The sequence below is a fragment of the Diadema antillarum genome, unplaced genomic scaffold (genome assembly GCF_040938485.1).
Source record: "Diadema antillarum isolate AM-2024a unplaced genomic scaffold, OU_Dant_1.0 seq00000547_RagTag, whole genome shotgun sequence".
NCBI classification, from domain to species: Eukaryota; Metazoa; Echinodermata; class Echinoidea; order Diadematoida; family Diadematidae; genus Diadema; species Diadema antillarum.
In genome coordinates, this window is record NW_027271493.1 from 1,531,811 (window position 1) to 1,542,940 (window position 11,130).

The 11,130-nt window shown below is 38.7% G+C and overlaps 1 protein-coding gene across 1 annotated transcript in view; it reads right to left on the bottom strand.

Annotated features, from left to right (window-relative positions):
* The window catches only part of LOC139734795 (ras-related and estrogen-regulated growth inhibitor-like), a 44,889-nt gene extending 42,688 nt beyond the window's left edge, over window positions 1-2,201 (bottom strand). Inside the window, exon 1 of the mRNA XM_071645582.1 lies at window positions 1,621-2,201. The gene's annotated coding sequence lies outside the window, so the exon portion shown is untranslated. The remainder of the gene's footprint in view (window positions 1-1,620) is intronic.
* Window positions 2,202-11,130: the final 8,929 nt, after the last annotated feature.

The window sequence follows — 11,130 nt, forward strand, 5'->3', positions numbered from 1 at the left end:
AGCGAGGACCTAATTACGTTCAAGAACCACTGTACAGCGCCTTACGAGGCAGGAGGGAAGTGCACCTCCCTGGCCTTACCCATTGAGTGCTCTCCTGTTTTTATTGTCAGGGAGGTGGAAACGGTATGCCACTCAACTCCTCACACGGCCTAGCACCTCCTTGGTGAAACTACCCAGAACATAACACTGGACAGCAAAGAAAACATCCATATACCCAGGAAGTATGTGGGAAGTGCAAAGGTCGGAGAAACAGGGACAGTGAACCCCCTCCCCCGCCTTGATGTATACACCCAAGAACATAGTAAACATACACTGTAGGCCCTATATTTTGCATACAAATCATTATCCGTCGATTTTATTGGCTTAATCTCTCTACAAATCTCGCTATCTAATCTTCCTTTTTATCTCTCCCTCTCCTTTTCATTCCCCTGTCCATCATCTATCTTTCTATCTCTCTTTCCCTCTACCTCGGATATACCCCTTCTTTTCCTCCATCGTTTTCTGTAGCTACTGGTCGTTTTTTTTTTTTCATACATAAGCTACGGGTGACGTTTATAGTATACTATGTGATGTTCGCATTAAATTCCGAAGGTTCGTTAATCGGAAATTGAAATGTGATTCGTTAATAAAACCCGAACATTCACTTTTTATGACCATACGAGGTGAACGCCCTGTTTTTACTTCGGCACGTAATTTGGGAAGATGGGATTTGAGAAATATATTTAGCCCGTTCCGAACGGGAACCTGGTGGCCTGTGTTAAGTCTATGGACATTTCAGAATTCACTATGGGAAGGGTTAACAGGGATGCTTCTTTATGAGGGTGGTGCGCTTGAAATTTGGCTAACTTGATAGTCTACTTGATAGTCTACCCTTTGAAGGGGCAGTTTCCCCAAATATGTCACGTGAATTCATGATGTGAAATGGTTCATCACTATCGCAATACAGCTAATCACCGTCATACTCTCATTGCTACTGCTGCACTGTATTAAAAGTATTAACGTGGCTTGTAACGTGGCTCTCTACTCTGTACGCTGTGTAACTACTTTGTTTGAATAGCGGTTGAGGTTTATACTGCAACCATGTAATATCTAATCGCGTTGTTTGCAAGGTGTCCCCGTGTTGATTATAATTATCACTTTGCCCTTTGTCTCACAGCTAACAACACAGGTGCAGGTGCACAATATTATTATATACCTATGCCTATCTGTTCGTATTAATACAACAAACTACGGACTTTTACCAGTAATACCAGTATGAATGAGGAGGCAGAAGGCCCCGCAACATGGCACAAAACCGATGCTATTTTAAGCTATGATCCTAATTTTGTTCTCATTGTGGATCAAAATGTGTGAAAGAATATGAAACGTCAAAGATTTCCTCTAGTGTGGAGCTCGACCCTATACTAAAACTATTAAAATAGCCACACATTCAGAAAATTCCTCTACACAGAAATTTGAACATATTCTCAGTGCACGACTAACCCCCAAAAAGTCCGAACTGCGCTCAGCTGTTCTCGCATACAAATTGATACGTGACATGTATAAATCTACCGATCTCGTCAGCGCCTATCTGCGCAAATAAGAGGCTCTACTGCTAACGACCGGCCACAAATCTCTTACCTCCTTTCCGAACGTGCGAAGATGTCCGTCCCGATGATTTAGAGCACTATGTCAAGATTATGGTCAACCGAATCGATCCATTCTATCTCGTCACGTCCGAATCAGCTGAGCAGACGACCGACCGCCGCTGTGGGTTGGTGATTTATCTCAGCGGACAATCGGCGAGCGATCCGCCCCGACGGGGTCGCGTGCCAGAGAGCTCACCACAGAGCGGTAAATTCCTCCACCGCAGGCACAAAACTGGGGACCTAAAACAAGCGTTACGGAATTTCCTTTTCCTCCTCCGTTTCTGTTGTTGCACTTCTCCTGGACTTTGACTGAAAAACAAATGGGCTCACGCCTAATGATCATGAAGTAAAGTACTACTCTCTCAAGCTATTCCACAATGAAAAGAAGGAACTCAAACTCCATTTTCCACCTCACGAAGAAGATGATGATGTATGCTGACAAGCAGCAAGAAGCCCTAGGCAGCACCAAGTTCGTCTGAAGTATTAGCGCTGATTTGCTGAACCGCAATTTAGAGTATTAGTGGACACAAACACGCTTTTTAAAGGAAGGAGTAGCGTGCGCGTCTGTATGGCACAAACGTCGCAGAACGAATGATGTGCTACGCCGCGCTGGCCAGTTGGCTGCCTTTTATGCTGGCAACGCGCTCGCAAATCGCACATAAAGTGCGGTGATTTCGGGCTGTAGGGCTTAGGACTTCACACTTACTAGTCTACGAACGCAGACTCGAAAAATTATACACAAATTAAAAAAATGCACCTTTCACTGTTGATGTTTGTTGAAGCAGTGTGGAGTGAAAAATATCAAACAATGATATTGCAATCAGCGTCATGAGAAATTCAAGAGCTGTAATTACTTGATTAGACTGAAGCCGCTTTCTTTAATTGGTAAAAAAAGGCATTGAATATGAGGGACCGGAAACGAGGCATGAAATAATTAAGCCCCATATAGATGAGGTTCTATTTCAATGGGTCACACCATGGACCTACTACACATGGACGATGAACGGAGGTCTTTCTTTGATCCCATCATCACCACCGCTATCTGATTATGTACATCTTAATGAGTACATTCAGGTGTCTGGACAAAAACGATTACGTCAGTAATCATGTATCGTCACTAACATTAGTAACAAAAGAATCGTGTCCCTCATTTCAGTCTTGTTTCGCTGATGTGCCTTTTTCAGACGGAAATGTCTTTGCATATAAAAAAAAATACAGATGATGAGGAGCAGCAAAACCTGAAAACATGATAAATTTTGTGTCAAAAGATGGGTAATTGCTGATTCGCACATTTTCGCATAAGCATAAGACCTTGTCTATTAAATGGCAAGATATACCTCTTCTCTACCATTACCATCCCTTTTTGCTCTGGAATACACTGCGGAAGGTGAAATATTGAGATCACAAATGACAATCATTCTGCCAAAATGTTAGCTTTCTTTTAAAAACTGCCTGCTTCTCCCAAGCGAAATTGTTTGAGGCATGATTTCCTAATATACACCACAACTGCACATTCACTTTACTTGATTTTTGTGAGTTATTTTCTTCTGCGCATGTAGTTTTAGATTTCTCGAATCTCCGTCTTGTTCTTCTCCCGGCTTGTTGGCGGTGACGATGATGGGATCAAAGCAGCGAATCATGTTGAAAATGTCTTTGTGGCGCTTTTGATATGTACAGGTGCATGAATTAATCAACGATACGATGAATGTCCTTGTATATTAGGTCCATGGTTACACCTCACAAAAGAAATTGCTTTTGTTTAATTTGCCAAAGTGACGTTAGTTAGGCCTTTTATCTCTTTTTGAGTAAAAATCCCCTTAGCAACGTTTTGAGTGTGAGACTACTTGTGCATGTAACAAATACTGTAACCAGTATTTCAAGGTACCTGTACATCTGCCATACAAGAAGTAGAATCCCCCGACTAGGTCGCAGGAATAACAGTAGAATCCCCTAGACTCCTGCACGCTTATTATTATTTTTTTCTAGATAATTGTATTCTGGAGAGTAAAAAAAGTGCGGAAACAGATGTACCCTTCGGCTTGCCATAGAAACAGTTGTGTTGCTACTCCGACGTTGCAAATACGACTCTGTTGTGAACTCATAATCCGCTCATTCAAACGACCCGTGGGGACAACACGGGCACCATTAATTTCTTTTTAGGAGCACGAGGCGAGGATATATTATGTCCATTCATTCGAATCACATGCTCCGGTAGGGGAACGGCAAACAAATACAGTGTATAAATATTTTCTCTCTGCGCGCAAACTGAGATATTTTGGATTTTCGCAGACAATTTTGACAGCAAGTTTGATTACTTGCCATGATTTATCATCCTTCAGCTGACAGATAACTGCAGTGGAAAATTCGTGAAAAGAAAAACAAAAATGACTGTAAACGTGTAGCAAAGAAAGTAACAAAAGCTTTAGATCAAATCATATTTTTGTTATACCATGGAAGCATCTTTTCCATTTATCTAAATCAATGGTTGCATTGCATCTTGATATGAAAGAAGAAAATAAAATAACGCAAATAAAATTATAATTAATACTTGATAAAGAATTACGTACATTAACGGGAGAATAATGGTATGACAGTATTTTGACAATAAATCAACCTCCCTTGCCGTCATAAAATTCGCAATATCATAAATCAAGTATCCATCATAATATCTATGGGTTATATCTGGTAAATTGTGTCTGTTGCATTCCCTGCTGGAAAGAACACAGTGTCCCACAGTGTGAAAAACACAGTGTGAACACATTGTGAACACAATGTGAACACATTGTGAACACTGTGTGAAATCTCTTCACATTGTTAAATTCGAGCGTTTTAACAGTGTGAACACATTCTCATTTGTGAATCATCAATTCACGGTGTGACACAGAACATTACCATGTGAACACTCTGTGAAAATTAAATCACAGTGTGAAATCATCTCCACACTGTTAAATTTGAGCGTTTTCACATAGTCAACTATGTGACCACACTGTGAACACACTGTGGGACATTGTGTTCTATCCAGTAGGGATGTATTTTCAACAGTTTGGGTTTTGGTCCGTCTATAAAATGCACACACACACACACACACACACACATGCACGAACAGCAGTAATGATCGTTGTTGATCGTTGTTGCTGTTATTTTGATTTTGGCCCGTGTCATTCATATGTGAATATTTACGCCTGTCATTGTCAATCGTCGTAATGGACATTTAGCCTCAGTTCAAGTCTGGAGAGGAACGTGTTAACATTACAAAAATAGCCTTTTGCCAAGGCCCTCTCGCTGTATGGTGGTGAGTGAATGGGGGCGGACGAAGTGAGCTCAGCTGAGTTGAATGTCGCGCTCGGCTGGGCTCGCTTCTCTCGCCTGTTATAGCCATCAGACAACGAGGGGGCCTTCACCAAAGGCTACATGATAAACGGAATGATTTTTTTTTTTTTTTTTTGGGGGGGGGGGGGACAAGAATCAGAGAGTAGGGGACAAGAGAAAAGATGACTGCACGACCTACATCATCAGGATTTGAGTGAGAACTACATGCCCTCATTTTTTGCGTCCCTAAAGAAAACACGGTGTCCATGCACAGGGTCCTTCTCACTGCTTTCTTGCTGAACGTGGTCATGAATGTTTAACAACGCATGGCGAACGTTTAGCTGCAGAGAAAACATTCCACGGATAAGGTTTCCCTCAAGCCCTGCGTTCCGTTCTCTTGCCAAAACGGTTTTCATCTCTCCCTATCGCTCCCTTCTTTTTTTTCTCCCTCTTCTCTTCCCTTTATATCTCTCGCTCTCTCTCTTTCGCTCCTTTCTTTCTCTTCCTCTCTCGAAGGTACCCCCCCCCCCCCCCCCATTGAGAGCCAACGTGAGGAATGACCGATACGGGGGTAAGTACCAGGGAGTACTCGATATATGATATATATATATTTATTTATTTGTAATGTTATATGATACGCATGTATACAAATAATTATACATACACACATATATTCATATAATATAGTATATATATATATATATATATATATATATATATATATTTATGTATATATATATATATATATATATATATTTATGTATATATATATATATATATATATATATATATATATCTGTTTTCAGTTGGGGAGGGTATCAATATTATCGTCATCATAAATAATAACTTATAATAATCATAATAACTGTACTGGTGTATATTACTATGGCGATTTTTGGAAGTACTATCAAGGTTTATGTTGGTCGTTAAGCTTTTTCAGATTTCATTTTGATAATGCGATGTCAATACGAGATATTCTCTGTATTCAAGTAACTGAGGTAACTTTGTTTTATTTGTTTTGTCTGCAAAGGAAGTTTCATCTTATCTAATGTATTCATATCATTTCCATTCCTTCGAGGGTAGAATTAACATTTTATCTATATCTATCGTGGTTTTTACCCCTCGCCACGCAAAACACTGGGAGTTGAATTCGATCGGGTGGCGATGCATGGTTTATCGGTTACAGCTTTTCAGATCACACAGGACTGATCGATATGAGGCAACTTGACGCTGTCATGCCGACATTAAAATGGTTCAATATAACTATTTATATACCACTCGATATAAATATCGCGCGATGCCTCGCGGTTCAGAGGTTGCTGGTTTTGTTTTATAGTCCCAGTGTAAACAAAGTTTTAGTAAAATCCTTTTATCGACATTATAATCGGCTGATTATCTTTGAAAGACAACAGTTCTACGCTATCATGTTAAAGATATCAGACAACTATACTCTGTAATGTAAACATGACGTTATGAAATGCAGCTCCCAATTTACGCATAGGTTTAGCCACCAAAAGAGTATAGATTCTCTTTTGTGATCATCTCGATCAAAATAGTAAAAAAAAAAAAATCAACTATCAACATGACTATATCTATCAATTCATTTTTATCACGCACGTGCTACGGATAAGGTGACGGGACTTTCTCATTTAACTGAATGACGCGATGGCCCGATAGATCGTATTCAATTTCTCACCATTTTGTAGGCAGAAACGACTTCTTGGTTTCCTCTGATGTGAAACAAAACAAATCAAAACAAAACCTTGATCTATAATACAGGAGTCATAACTACTGCTATGTCCTAGACAAATCAGTCACGAAGCGAGAGTTTCGTGAAGGGGCTAATTACAAGAAAAGGTCGCCATTTTTTAAATTACAAGTTGTACGATTAAAGGTCAGTCAATGCAATGTACAATATATACAAAAATTGTGCATAATCATGATAATGGGTCAATTTGGCAGCAACTAGCGCTGCGCCAGCATCAACCTCGAGCTCAGTGGCACCTCTTGAAACTCGATAATTCGTCGTTGTTTTGATGACTGCAGTCACGCTATCGTAATTTTGTGAAGATGCATGTGAATTCATTTCAATAGACTCTGAGGGGGCGGGGAATTAAGAATTAAAGAGGAAATCCACCCTAAAAATAAATAAACTCTAAAAGAAACGGAAAAAAAAGATACTTCCTACAGAACGATACAGAAGTTACAAAAAATTTGATAAGAAATAAGGAAAATATGACATTTGTAAATTTCACATTTTGGGGGAAAACATTTCTTGGCCAGTCCTTATGAATATTCAAATGAGCGAATTGATGATGTAATAAACTCACCGTTTTCATGTGTGTTATACAGTATATGAAATTCGGGAAAAAATATTTAGTAATAACAATAGTTATCATTAACTTCTTCTCTCTTCTTTTTTTTGGGGGGGGGTTAAGGCAAGTTTTATAATCTATACAGCTGAAATGTGAGATTTTTGACATTTCTGCATATGAAATGAATAGGAAATTGTCAGAGCATGACATCTTCAACTTGCTCATATTTGAATATTTATAAGGACTGGTCAAGAAATGTTTTCTGGAAAAAAATGTGAAATTTCAAAATGTCATATCTGCTTTATTTCTTATCCGATTTTTGTCGTTTTTGTATGGTTTTGTAGAGAATATTTTTCTCTTTGTTTTGAAGTTTATTTAATTTTGGGGTAGATTTCCTCTTTCAGATTTGCCTCAATCATAATCATTCCCTTTTATTTCCAACTTGTGTCGATAATGTCATCTCCTACAATGCTAAATTTCTGTCTTTCCTTTTCACTACATTTCAGAAGGTATTCTGTGCTCACACCTTAGATTGCTGATGCTTGTTTGTAAAAGTACATAATAACAGCACCGTAAAAACATTTATTTTCTAATTCGGTCAACCGAAGCAAGCAACTTTTTGTTTCTATATTTGTCATGCATTGTAATAACTAACGGACATGGCTGTTGACGCCTATGGGATACAGTAGCCTCGACCGCCAGGTGGAAGTTTTTAGGCTTGCACGCAATAGGATGCTTTATATCAGCTAACAACAGACTGACTGTGCATGCCCTTGTACAGACGACATCAATAATTTACTTTAAGAAGATCACAACAAGGACGATGAGAATGGTCTCAGGTCATCTGCCTTGCGATCAAATGGATCGGGATCGTGCGCAGGTTCGAGTCAAAGCATTGCCAAGTGGGTCTCACTGAGTAACGTTGTGTGTAATCATGTCTTCCCCCCTCGTAGAGGCAATACACTCTGTCCCTCGAATAGGACATGAAAAAGATGTTCCTTGACTGATAACCCAGACACGTATAAAAATTCCCATCTTCGTAGGGTGCATAACGCGGTGAAGTGGTCCACCCCAAAGGGTACTGGATGGACCACATGGAAAACCACCGGGTGCGGCTAAACATGAGCTATCCAGCCACCTTAACAGATGCAAAAACAAACAAACATTCAAACAAGTTTCTATGCATGATTGTAAGATGTACAACACTGAAAGGTTCTTATCAAAGTGGGCAAAGACTGCACTTCACATCAAATGATAAAGGGGGAAAATATTACGAATAAAGCCGTAATAATGATGATGTACGTGTATGATGACATTGTTTTCATTTATGAATTATTTTGTCCTCGTCATTATTATAATAATAATGATGATTAATGATTACTGTCATTACAATGACTACTGTTATCAACAATCATCATTATCATATCTAGTCATTTCATTATTTTAATTGTTATTATCAGAATTACCATTATTATTGTTTTATTACCATTATAGTCATTGTTGTTGTTGTTTTTATGTTCTCGAAAGAAACGCCTTATCGTAAACCACCTATCTGCTGACGAGTATTGGTTTCTTTAGTTTAAATTAAGAAGTGACTGACGCACACGCTGAAAACAAAAAAATCTTCTATCTTATTATTGTTGTACGATGTCCCCTCATTGACCGCGTTATCAGGTCGTTTGGATCTCCGTTCATGGTTTTTTGATGTACAATTAGAAAATTCTGATTGATAACGGCTAGTTATTTCCTTCGATGACAAACGGTTGCTTTGATCAATCGCACGACTATGAAGAGTTGTCTTTCCTCGGTTAATTGGTACGTTATCGCTAATCCAGCACCACAGTCCGGTTACTGATGGGACCAAACGGATATCCGGACGGAAGTCACCGGGTCCATCAGTGGCAAACCGAACTCATTCAGCAAACTCGGAAATTGGTTTCCGCGCGGATATTCTTAACAGGTGTCTCGTTTGGGGATGACAATGGGCGAGTTGACGCCAAGTTTGTTTCAATTGTTGTAGATGGTTTCACTTGTGTGTGAGAGTAGGTCTATGTGCGTGTCTTTTTTTTTTTGTACCGTCTAGAGTGTTTTCCTCTTGTGCCTTGAAATAAACAGCGGAAATGGTTCAGCAGAAAGCTGTAAACAAGTTGCCCAATCAGCCTTCCAATTATCGATGGCCAAACAAACACGCTATTTTGCACTACCTGAATTTCCCTCTCATTTGAGTGACTATTTTGACAATTGAACAATCAACAGATTCAGCCAATCCTCTCTCCAATAATTATGATAATTAAGTCAGGTAAAGGCATTATTTACCATTCGCAGATGAAACAAAAGTCCACCTTTATCAAGTTAAGCAATATAATCAATGTTAAGTATTGTTGAATGTACACAAATGTGAACAACAGTTATAGTAAAATCGTTTCTAGAATAAAAGCCGTCTACAGTTATGGTTTATTAAGAATAGTGGTGATATATTGTATCTCCTTATATTTTAGGCTTTATTGCAATTTTTTAAACGGTAGGATGTTTTGTGATACAACTGACCTAAACATTATGCATAAAATGTGATAACTCGAACATTTTCAAACCACTGCTCCCGATGGTAAACAGTATCGTAAAGAAAGAAAGTATAGGGCCTAGATAATTCAAACAAAAAATACTGGATATCATTCTTTGTCCGCTCTTAAATCTCTTTCAGATATACCTGGTTTATAGTGCTGCTGCATGTTGGTGGGAACACGCAAGTTTTATTTATTTTTATTTATTTATTTCACATATTTAAAAAGGGTAGCCCAAGTCAGCACTTGCTGGTTTTCATCGGGGCCCTTTAAAAACACAACACATAAAACATTCCAGAATTACATTTACTAACAGACATAGAAAAAGATATTATATACATTCAATACAATCAAAATCAAACAATATTAGACATTGATTATCAACATGTAATATTCACCATGAGGCTACTACATGATGCACAGACTAATAGAGCTATTACTACTTTTCCAGTTGCCATGCCGGTCTGGAAAGCCGTTGACAAGCGGGGAAAGAATGCCTGCCAAGATACTCTGATACGAACTTTAAGTTAAGTGAGGGGAGAAGGCAAAATGGCCTCATATTCCGAACAAACGCATTCGTAAACGGGCATTCTAGACGATTTTCATAATTTCACATTATGTAATACATAGATCAACAGCTCCATGTATAGAGTTGTGGAATATATTGTGGCCCTTGAGCAGAGAAATTACTACTCTGAAAAATATTAAGCAAATTACAGTGGACAGTGTTGATGACATAGGAGTCTCACATATTTCAGAAATGAAACAGTGTAATTCCATTAGAACCTATACATGCATGCCTTCTTCTTTTGTTCTGCATCCTTGAGCCCCAACTCATGCGTTCTTATGGTGAGGCTGCCATGTTATCATCCTTGTTCATATCAATATCATGTTAAAAACATTTTTATTCATCATCCCAGTCACTATAAATTCTAAAGCTCTGTCCTCAGTATAACTTATTTATAGTTGTTCAAATGTAAAAATCTGAAAATCTTCCGGAGGCCCCTTTAACCATGAGGATGTCAACTGTTATCAGATTGCCGCACAATTCAAAAAGAATAAAAATGATAACATGTCGTCTGCCTGCCAGCAAAGATGCTATTTTGCATCAGTGGAGACAAGTGTCAACATCCCTGAGTAAAAATGTACAAAAATAAAACAAAACAGAGGTAATAGGGCCTTTATTCAGCGATGATCGGAATTGAGAGACACTAATTATGATGAACCGGACTTAAGGCAGTATAACGAGGTGGTACAACGTTTAGATCCCAAATGGAGTGCAAAGGGGCGGCGAAGGTTTTCCGATTTTACATCAAT